This window comes from Carlito syrichta, unplaced genomic scaffold (assembly GCF_000164805.1).
Source record: "Carlito syrichta isolate Samal-C Ts95f unplaced genomic scaffold, Tarsius_syrichta-2.0.1 Scaffold135596, whole genome shotgun sequence".
Lineage (NCBI taxonomy): Eukaryota > Metazoa > Chordata > Mammalia > Primates > Tarsiidae > Carlito > Carlito syrichta.
Window position 1 is genome coordinate 50,543 of NW_007079692.1, and position 8,541 is coordinate 59,083.

Here is an 8,541-nt window from a genome sequence, read left to right on the forward strand (position 1 = left end):
TTCAGGATTCAGATGACAACTTTTTTGGGGAAGTGGTCTTGGGGTGCTTGCAGGCTACTCAGGTGCACACATCCAGCAAGCACTGCACATGCCATCTAGAGTACTGGAGAACAGTCTGGGAGAAGGACATACACTGGGAGCTGTGAGTCTAGAGCCAGGAGAGAATCAGGCACTCCAGGATTCGGAAAGGGGGTTAGGTCTGGAAAGAAGTATAGCTCATGATGTGCACAGAGAATAAAAGACTGAAAGGGCTTGCATATGGGGACTTGGCAGGTGAAAACAGAGACGTGGGGCCTGGTGGTTGGAGCCTGATACTCCCTTTGTGTGTTTCGGGGGGGCATGTTAGACTTTCAGATCTCTGAGAATTCAGTGGTTTCTGGAAGGGGGCTATGGCAGACCTTGAGGTCTGCAGCAGTGGTTGGTAGGCAGGGGTAATTAGGGGCTTGGAGTTTGGAGATGGGGTGCTAGTGACCTGGGAGACCTTGGAGATGACGGTGGCAATGTGGGGCATGAGGGCAGAGGAAAACCTGCTGCCCAGTCATATAGGTGGAGAAAACAGTCCTGTGATTGACTCCTCTCAATTCACAGGTATTGTCATCTACCTGGTCTCTCTCTGCTGCTGTATGCCTTGATGCCTCCATCCTGACACCAGGCTGAACTCAACAACATTGTATTTCCAGATGGAAAGAGTGGAAGGAAGCCTCTGAACTATTCAAATGTTGCTGGAAAATGGAGGTGGCAGCATCACCATATCAAGACTGACGGTGAGTTACAGGGGAATGGTATTGAACTCTTTCCAGTCTGCCATGGTCCTTCAGTCAGCTCTTCTGTACATTACAGCCTACATCAGTAGGATGACCCATGACATTACAGCATTGCATGTGCAGAGCATTGTAGTAACAAAGACCACGTGTTCAATATTTTAAAACAGATTCTGCCTCTCCTTGTGATCAGGATGGCAGAGTGCTGGGCTCCCAGACTTGCTACCTTCAGCTCTCAGTTGGTCCTTTGTACACCTTTATCAGAGATAGTTCAGTCACTGGAGCAAGGATTTTTTTCTTTAAATGAGGACTGTCTTTATCTGTAGTAAGAGGTTTCCTCTCTCCACTCCCCAGGAATGACTGGTTTTCCTTTTCTCTGGCCAGTAATGTCTTGGAACAAGAGGGAAGTTTGGGCTGAAGTAATTTGATGTGTGTGTTAAGGCTTTGGGGTAGACTACTTCGTGATGTGGTTGGAAGCTTTGCATAGGGTATTCTGGGGTCCAGTAGAACACCATTCTTGGAAGAGAAGGGCGATTGTGTCTTTTCCTCTCCCTTGGGATGTCAACATGTCCCCCCTTCAAGGTACATGTAAAATGCTTCTCCTGTGTCCTGAAACACTGCAAATTTCCAAAATGAGTTTGCAGAAGTCCTAATTATTCATTAAGGCTTTCGAGAATGTTCTAAGCTGATTTTCAGGGTCATCCAAGAGAAATGTCCCTGTTTTTGGTTAAGAGGAACAGAGCATTATAATGTTAATATCGAGGCCAGATGTGACTGGAGCTGGTACATTATGGCAAGTTTAAGGTAGAAAAAGAAATGCTCTATTTTAAAAAATAGCTTGCCATCTGTGTTAAATCAATATCTTTCTGGCATTGGGGAGGAGGATGACTGTTGGTTCAACTGGCCAAGGGAGACAATTGTTCATCTCCTCATAGAAATGAATTTTGAGTTGATAGCAGAGATCATATCGAGCAACCTCCTCATTTCCCGGGTGAGACAATGAAGGTTGAGAGGTGTCAACTGACCGTGAAGGGGCAGAGATCAGAACTCAGTGTGTTGGCACCAATGCCAGGGCCACATTCACTTCACCCTCCCATATCTCCATATGCATTTTTTAGTTCTAACAATAAAATTGATATCCAAAGAGAGTTCACCCTTGACCCAGGTTTTCCTGGACCCTAGCACCTCCTTCTCCATCTCCCAGAGAGGAGCGGTGTTTAAATGGAAGGAAGGAAACTCTGAAATACCTTGATGGTGTCTCTTGACTTCTGGGTCTCTTTGCTCTATTGATTGCTCTTGTACTGATTCAACTATTGCTTTCTGGTTTCACTCACAGGTTCTGGATTTTCCCCAAATCCCTCATATTTTATATTTTTGGGGTGTGATCTCATACTTTCCATGACCTCATAAACACACCCTAATGATACCCAAGCTAATATTGCCAGTCAAACCTTCTTCCCTTGGTTTCAGAAGCCTATGGGATATCCAAGTACAGACACCCCAGCATAGATGACTGATAGATGTGCATCTATATATACATCACTTCTCCCCTCACTTTTTTTTTGAGTCGGGGGTGTCACTAAGGCTAGAGTGCAGTGGTACGATCATGGCTCACTGCAGCTTTGACCTCCTGGGCTCAGGCAATAATTCCACCTTAGCCTCCTGAGTAGCTGAGTCTATAAGTGTGCACCACCATGCCAGGCTCACTTTTTAAAAATTTTTGTAGGGATGAGGAAGGTCTTGCTATATTGCCCAGGCTGGTCTCAAACTCCTGAGTTCAAGAAATCCTCCTACCTTGGCCTCTCAAAGTGTTGGAATGACAGACATGAGCCACAGTACCCAGTCAACTTCTCTTTTTATAATCCTTTATTGACTCTATAATACCTACAGGAGCATCTAACCAGGTACACAACCTTACCAGGCAACAGTCTAATTTTCTAGCATCATCTCTGTCTTTACCTGTATCCCTCATACCACCAAATAACTACCATCCCTTTCCTACCCATATATCCACACCTGGTACAGCTTGCATTTCCCATTTCCTTCTGTATCAGCATGTTGAGATATAAAAGCCACTGCTATCCATATCCACTTTTTAACAAAAAAGGTTCTCATAGGAAAAAATGCATTTCTTTTTATGGAAGGTTCCTGTGCTGTTCCTAGAGTACGAAGTATCAGAATCTTGGTGGGAAAGGATGTGGGGTTTGAGAAAGCGTCAGTCGCCTTGTTTGTCATCCCCTCCCTCCAAAGGGTATTTTTCCCTCTCACCAAAAATAGCTGTTTAAGGCAGATATGACCCCCACCCCTTCCCCATGTGAGACAGAGGCACTCATTGTCCCCAGAGCATTTCTGCTTCCTTAGACAAAATCATCTCACTCTGTCGCCACTGAGACAGAGTTCATTTTGAAGCCTGAAGGTTTCCCCTGCTTAATTGATGAGAAACTAATAAAGCATTCCCTGTTCCTTCGAGCACAGCCCTCTTAATGGCAGGATTCTTGTATCACTTTTGCACACATATTAAATTGCAGCCCAGAAGCCAAATCTTCTCCTGTTTGCAAACTTAATGGAAAGCGAAGGAGGGAGGCGGCAGCAACAGGTCACTGATGAACAAGAGTCATTGTGTGCCTGCGTTATTAGATTTTCTCTGGGACAGTCTCAGAAAAGTGCTCCAGGGCCTTATCTTAGAATAATAGGTTTTGAATCAGGAGGCACCTTAGAGGTTATCAGAATTTAAAGGTAATCTGTGGCCCAGGGTAGAAATCTCATCTGTGGAGACCCTGATACATGGCTCTATCCAGCCTTCTTTTATACATTCCCAGTAACTGGGAGCTCACTGCAGCTAGAGGCAACCATTTATGGTTAGAAAACAGAAAGTCACTGCAGCTAGAGGCAGCCATTTACGGTTAGAAAACAGAAAGCTTATGTTAGCAAGTAGCCACTTCATAGTTGACTGAAGATATAATCTGTTTCTAGAATAAACTTCTGGATGGGATCCAAAATAAAATCTCACCATACTCATTTATTGTGGATATACATAGATAGAGCTAAATAATTCAATTTGAAGACTCATAGAAATGGAAAGGCTCTGAATCCGTGCCCATGTACCCTGGATTTATTTGGAGAGTGCCAACTGTAAGCAACTTGCTCCATCATCAGACGAAATGCCGCAGTTGTGGTTCTTAGTCACCTCTCAGCAGAAGGACATGCAGGATGGTGGTTATGTTGATTTTAGTTAATACTGGCAGTAGACTGGATAAAAGAAGCATAATGATAAAAAGGTAACCCCTTAAGTGAATTTCTTTAATAAACTTTCACAGCATTGTAGGACCTATTTGTCCATTTATTCTTGATGTGTGGATGGATTCTCATATCTCTTGTGAAGAATCTGAGATTCTCCCAGGCATCTGAGTTGTACCTATTGGAAATAAATAATCCTATTTGAATGTTTGCTTTAAGAATTGGGTCATCTGGCTGGGCTCGGTGGCTCAGCCTGTAATCCCAGCACTTTGGGAGGCGGAGGTGAGTGGATTGCCTGAGTCCGTGGGTTCAAGACCCGCCTGGGCAACTTGGTGAGACCTCATCTCTACAATAAGTCAAAAATTAGCTGGGCGTCGTAGAGCATGCCTGTAGTTCCAGCTACTTGGAAGACTGAGGTGGAAGGATTGCTGGAGCTCAGCAGGTTGAGGCTGCGGTGGCCGGGAGCGGCCATTGCACTCCAGTCTGGGTGACAGAGTGAGACTCTAACTCAAAAAAAAAAAAAGAATTGGGTCATTTGACATTGGGAATGCTTATTTATTGTGGATGACTGATATTTTCTTCTTCTTACCTTTAATAATTGTTTAAGTCAGTTGGAGCTGCTATGACAGAATGCTATAGACTGGGTGGCTTTAACAGTTATTTCTCACAGTTTCAGAGGCTGGGAGGTCCAAGATCAAGTGCCAGTGGATACAGTGTCTGCTAAGGGCCCTCTTTCTGGTTTACAGATGACTGTCTTCTCCTTGTAGCCTTCCACGGTGTAGAGAATGGAGTAAGGAAGCAAGCTTTCTCTGTTTTTTTCCTATAAGGGCACAGATTCAATTGATAAGGGCTCCATCTTCCTGATCTAATCACCTCCCGAAGACCTAGCATCCTGACATCACATTGCTGGTCAGGATTTCAACATGTGAACTTTGAGGATAAACAAACTTCCATAACAATAAAATCCATAACAATAATGTTCCTAAGAATCATCCTTTTATGCCATTGAATCCCCTCTGTCCATCTCAGTTCCTGGTGCTGAGTGAGGAGACAGGTTGTATACAATCAATCAAGGTTGTAGCAAAAAAGAGTCTCTAGGCTTCCTGGGACTAAGAAAGTATGCAAGAGGTAGTCTGACATAGTGGTTAGAACACAGGCTCAGGAATTAGAAAACCAGATTATAACTAAGTGTCACATTCCTCATGTGAGCTTGAACAATTTTACTATACTGTACTTCTCCGGGCTTTGGTTCCCTCATCTGTAAAATGGTGACAGTAATAGTGTCTATTACATGGAGTGGTGTGAGAATTAATTGGGATGATGAGTGTAAAAGGCCTAGCAGGATCCCCACAAATCTTCAAAGCAATCTTCTTATTTTTCTTTTCAATTTTCTTCTTCTTTTCCCTTTTCTCCTTCACTGTCATCTGCATCATCATCAATGCCATTATCATCATTATTTACACTCAGTAAGTGACACTTAGACCATATCTAAAGCTGTCTCCTGGCAAGAGGTACATTGGGACAACCAGGGTCCCATTATTTGAGACTTTTCATTGGATCCTTTGAAGTTACAATGACTGGAAGAGTGTGCGGTTTGGATAATGGCTGATAAAACAGGCCTAAAGGTCAAGACTGGATCTCAGTTGTAAAGAACTGCACCAGCAGTAATAAGACCAGAGTTTGGAAAACTGCTGAAAAGAGATGGATAGTAAATATTTTCTGTCCTGCAGACTATATAGTTTGTCACAACTACTCAACTCTGTCATAGAACGAAAGCAATCACAGACAAGGCATGGCAGTGATCCAGCATAAGTTTATTTATGGTCACTGAAATTCAAATGTCACATATTTTTCTATTATAAAATATTATTCTTCTGTTGTCTTTTTAAAAATCTTTTGCAATTTGTCAGCCATTAAAAATGAAAAAATCTCGGCAGCTGACTAGATGGCTTACAGGCCAATTGGCCAACTGAGGCAATTTAGTGTAACTGCTTTTTCTTGTTCCAAACTTCTACTGACTTTCTTTTTTTATTCAGAGAGCTTTTGATGTTCTTCTAGGGAGACCTGCTGGAGGAAAAAGGAATATTCAACGGAATTTGTTCTTGGCTCCATTTTCCTTCAGGGAAGGCCCTTGGCCCAGCTTCAAGGTCACAAAGTCATGGTGGGTTGGGTCATAGCCCAACCTATAGCCGGTCAGGAGTGTGGAAGGCCCTCTCATACTTAAACTAGAAGACAGTGAAACTTCAAAGGCAAATAAGAAATCATAAACTTCAGCTGCTTCTCCACATCTCAGATCTAAAACATCCTTCTTGGTCTTCTTCTAGGGACACCTTGGAGGAATGACATCCCCAAATTACTTCTTGTTATCAAAAGGAGAGATTTTAAAGGAGATGGTGGGAGGACAGAAGCAGTAATATTAAGCAGATCTTTGGAGTCATTTCACAAGAGTTTTCCTAGAGACACATTGCTTAGTCTTTTATACTTGCTTCTTTCATATTCCAAGAAAGTTTTTCTGTATTGAGAACTTGAGCAAGTGGGTTAGAAGTTTTGACCTTCTAGAGGCTGTGGCTGTCTTTGTAACATGTAAAAGATATGAAGATAGCCAGGAAATTGCTGATAAATTGGAAACGAAGCCATAGTCTTCCTATAAAATCTAGCTTTTCTTAGGGGAAGGAAATTGCCCTGGCGTCATCAGCAAGCTGCTCTTGTTCAATGTGGTCACTTCTAGACAGGCATGGGCTTAAATAAAGTTTTTTGATAAAAGAAAATGAAACAGAAAACAAATTTCCCTCACTGTTTATGATACTTCAAAGGTTGGCTTCTGCCTTAATAATTCTGCCAAAATCTGTGATTTGGGTTTGACTGGGTCCTTTGGAAAGTCAAATAGCCCCATGCTGACGTCAGTGTCATTTCTGCCATCTCTGGACTTGTGTGCAATCAATGGTTGTGTGCCACATAGATTAGCAACATATTTAATATTGCTCATACTCACATGACATATGACTTAAATTTATTATTAATATGTGAACATTCACTTTTACAAAATGGTAAACATTCTAGATATAATGTGGAATACATAAATCACATAAAGTCTCTTTATGTGCTTTATTTTTCTGAGGATATAAAAAGTTTTTATTAAAATATTAGCATATATAAACACAAAATCAGATTTCAACTCCTTGTGCTTATTGTTTTAGTCAATTATAAAACCAAAGCAAATTAGAAGTTAAATACACCACAGAATGGGAAAAAATATTTGCCAACTGTATATTTGACAAAGGCCTAACATTCAGGATCTACAAGGAACTCAAAAATGTTGAAAGGAAAAAAACAAACAGCTCCATTAAAAAGTGGATGAAAAGCTGGGCTCGGTGGCTCAGCCTGTAATCCCATGCTTTGGGAAGCTGAGGTGAGTGAATTGCCTGAGCTAGCGGGTTCGAGACCCGCCTGGGTGACTCGTCGAGACCTCATCTCTACAATAAGTCAAAAAATTAGCCAGGTGTGGTAGCGCGTGCCTGTAGTTCCAGCTACTTGGAAGGCTGAGGCAGAAGGATCGCTAGAGCCCAGCAGGTCAAGGTTGCAGTGGCTGGGAGCCTGCCACTGCACTCCAGTCTGGGCGACAGGGTGAGACTCCAATTAAAAAAAAAAAAAAGTGGACAAAAGACATGAGTAGTCACTTCTCAAAGAAGATATACGAGCAGCCAAAAGACACATGAAAAAATGCTCAGCCTCACTAATCATCAGAGAAATGCAAATCAAAACCACATTGAGATACCACTTAATCCCAGTAAGGATGGCCAGTATTAGTAAAACAAACAACAAAAGATGCTGGTGAGAATGTGGAGAAAAAGGAACACTATTACACTGCTGGTGGGAATGCAAACTAGTGCAACCTCTTTGGAAAACAATGTGGCAGTTTCTAAAAGAACTAGACACTGGCCTTCCATATAACCCAGCAATCTTCCTATACGGTGTATATGGTACATAAACACAGTGGAATATTATGCAGCCATAAAGAAGGACAAATATGTACTCCGCAGCAACTTGGATGAATTTAGAGTCTATCATAGTGATCTATCACAGAAACAAGGAACAGAGAAACACATGTTCTCACTCTAAATAGACCTGAACATTTCCCATAATATTATAAGAAAGGGATTAGGAAGACAGTGTGGTGATTTCTGAAAGAACTAAAAATTGACCTTTCATATGACCCAGCAATACCCCTATTGGGAATATACCCAGAAGAACTTAATTCATTCTACAAAAAAGATACCTGCACATGCATGTCTGTTGCAGCTCTATTCACAATAGCAAAACCATGGACCAACCATGCTGCCCAACAAAGCTGGACTGGATAAAAAAAATGTGGTACATATACACAATGGCAATTTTTTTTTTTGAGTTGGGGTCTCACTCTGTCACCCAGACTGCACCCGGCCACTGCAGCCTTGACCTGCTGGGCTCCAGCGATCCTTCCGCTTCAGCCTTCCAAGTAGCTGGAACTACAGGCGTGCGCTACCACATCCAGCTAATTTTTTTT

At 42.2% G+C, this 8,541-nt stretch overlaps 1 pseudogene; it reads left to right on the forward strand.

The window, feature by feature from the left end:
- The first annotated feature begins 488 nt into the window (after positions 1-488).
- Positions 489-8,541, forward strand: part of LOC103250842 — a 25,180-nt pseudogene continuing 17,127 nt past the window's right edge.